The following is a 2964-nucleotide window of genomic DNA, read 5'->3' as shown; positions in this document are numbered from 1 at the left end:
AAGTTGGAACTGTCTCTTATAAATCAAAGATGATAATTTGTCCTAGGGCAATTAAACTGGTTACTATTTGTACTAGTTGATCTCAAAGAAAGGGAAAAATTCTAGTAGTTGAGAGCTGCTCTTGCCTCTTGATACAAAATGCTTTTCGACATTGATACTTGCAATATTTCGCATAATTTATTCTTCTAGCATTACATTTTAGGTGACTTAAATTTTTCCTAACTTATCAAATCTAAACCTGTTTTTGTTGGATCAAATTTAAATTTCACTTTTTAAAATTGTGGCAGTCGGTCAAATGTTTCTATTCTAGAAGCTATCCGTCTCGGATTGGCTCTCCTAACATTCTCACACCCCACTCTAGAAATTGATGCAGTTGTGCTCCTGTGGTAATGTGACTTTCAATACACTTGTTTCTTAAACTTCAGGCACCCTCATAGTATCTCCACTGAGCATGTAGAGACCCGTATTTTTTAGACTATATTTCTTCTTTTGCAATCGTACGGCCCGTCGAGATTGACGGTGCGGATATTCAGTGTGACGTCTTCGTGGGAGGATATAAGGGTAATTGTGCGAGAGGTGCACATGTGTGTGTGTGGGGTGGGAGCATGGGATTACTCCCCATGCCAATAATTTCCCCAGGAGAATCATTTCTCCCATTTTTTCTCTCTTTTTCTCTCTCGGCTATCTCTCTCTCCTCCGAAAAACTCCCTCTTCTCTTCTCTCTTCGATTTCATCTACTTAGGGTGTGATTCCGGGTAAGACTGGAGAATTAAAGTTGTTATACGGAGCACGGGCTTTCCGAATATCCAAGAAAATTCATGGTCGGACCTCGTTAGAGCTTGGTTGACTCGGTCAAAGGCTCGGATTTTGCTCAAAACCCATGAGGTAGGGATTTCTCACTTTTATTATGTGTGTATGCGTTGATTTGGTGTTTGAATCGTGCCCTAGATCGTTGTTTTCGTTGTTAGAAATGTTCTGGTGGAGTTTGAAAATCGTGCAGTGAAAACCCAGGTCCTACCGGTAGGAGTTTTGGCCCTACCGGTAGAAAAGTTGTCCAGTAATGTCATTTTCGTGAAATTGTGGTCTCCTACTTGTAGGAAATGAAAAATTCAGCATTTTGGCAAAACTTCGAACGGGCATAACGTTTTCATCCGAACTCCATTTTGGGCAAATTTTATATCGAAATTCATGTACCGGAAATGTACTTTCAAATGGTGGTGGTCTCATCTCCAATTTCTTAACCGATAAGGTTTGGTAGCCAAAATAAGATAGATATGTTCGTATACGTTGGGTAATCCTTTTTCCTTGGAATCGTGGAGTGAAACATGGATGTTCTTAGGTTCGCCTAAGCACTTAGTTGAGTGGTTTGATGAGGCTAGTGGTACACTAGGCTTTGTAGTGGTTGTTGGGTTCCGTGTGAGTCCTTTGACACCGAAACGAGGGTTTAGAGAACGAAAGGAACATAGGTGGGCGAAGGTTGTATGTGTGACATGCGATGCGAGAAACAAACTCATAGATTACTCTTTTGAGTTAAACAACGCTAGGCGCGAATACATGTGACATTTTCCTTATGTTTGATATGTGACACATTTTTTGCGTAACTTCTATGGTTTTATGTGTGGCAAGGTAGAAATCTACGAATCGTTGAGAATGAGTTTACTTTGATGTGAGATGTGTGGATATGTGGATGATAATATAAGAAACTAATAGTGTTATAGTTGCGAGTAGTTGACAATGGGGTTACCTTATACTTTCTACATGATGAACGAGTCTCGCCTATGAATCCATTTTATGTGATTGAGATAAATACTAGAGTTATGAAGTGTAGCAATGACTAGTGGTATTATGACCTATATTATGTGGATTGAATTCGTTCCATTTGTGTGAGAGGTATTTGTGGGAGTGATGGGACTCCATGAATAGCCCGAAAAGAGCATCCACACGTGACGTGTGGCATTGGTTTGCAATTATGATATGGAAGCAAATAAAGGGTTAACGGAATGAATCCATGAAAGAAATGGTTGGTTGTTCGAACACGATACTGTAGAGATGTACTTGTTACCGTTAAATGTGAGTTGTCACATATATTGCGACGTTGGAATATCGGATAGGTTATATCAGAATAGGTTGAGAGGCATTGGTAGTCGTGAGTAAATCATATGGGTATTAGATCTTCGAGGTGTACTTAAATATTGGGGTGTTGACAGAGAGCTTTCCTTCTGTAGTCGACGGTGGGACATTTAGTATACACGTTCTGTTGCCATTAAAGACACAGTATCTACTTCTGTTATTTATTCTACCTGTCATCCCATTTGCATATAATAGTGGTGTAGATTTCTCTACTGGGCTCTTGTAGCTCAACCTATCATTTTTCAGGTGTGAACCCGGAGCAGTAGCATGGAGCAGAGTGCTTGCATTCAAGTGCATAATTTTGAAAGAAACGGTAAAAGAGACTCATGGACTTTTTGATAAAATATATTTTGGGAATGTAATATAATCTTAACTCTATTTCTTTTTATGATGTAATATATTCAAACTCATGGAGTTGGAATTGTAATTTAATGATTAGGACATGGTGAACTCTTTTGGGGTATCATGTAAGATATTGTGAGGAGTTTTATTTATGAAAAACTATCTTTATTTATGTTGAAAATCGAGGGCGTGACAGAGCAACTGTTATTTGTATTTCCCTTGCTCTTTGGTTTTATCTACTCTTTAACTTTATTCATGAAAACTAATCTAGATATTGAATTGTCAAGGTTAAAACCATTTTCTTGATTACACGACTTATGGATCTCCTCCTTTCGAATATATAGGAAGCATCCTGTTGCCTGAAAACAAAACAATTATTTGAACTGGTTTTCGTGTGTGACTTATGTTGATTTTATTTTTGTAATCTCTGAGATAATGTCTGCCATTGTTTGCCATTGGTAGGTTACTCATAAGTAGCTCACAATTTGATTA

At 38.3% G+C, this 2964-nt stretch overlaps 1 long non-coding RNA gene across 1 annotated transcript; it reads left to right on the top strand.

Annotated features, from left to right (window-relative positions):
• Nucleotides 1–463: 463 nt before the first annotated feature.
• Nucleotides 464–2653, top strand: LOC131318669 (uncharacterized). The gene is made up of 2 exons (XR_009197773.1): nucleotides 464–885; nucleotides 2377–2653. It is a non-coding gene; the product is annotated as an uncharacterized LOC131318669 (long non-coding RNA).
• The last annotated feature ends 311 nt before the right edge of the window (nucleotides 2654–2964 follow it).

Source organism: Rhododendron vialii, chromosome 3a (genome assembly GCF_030253575.1).
Source record: "Rhododendron vialii isolate Sample 1 chromosome 3a, ASM3025357v1".
NCBI classification, from domain to species: domain Eukaryota; kingdom Viridiplantae; phylum Streptophyta; class Magnoliopsida; order Ericales; family Ericaceae; genus Rhododendron; species Rhododendron vialii.
The sequence above is the reverse complement of the archived record's forward strand: the minus strand, read 5'-3'. Positions and strand labels throughout refer to the sequence as shown.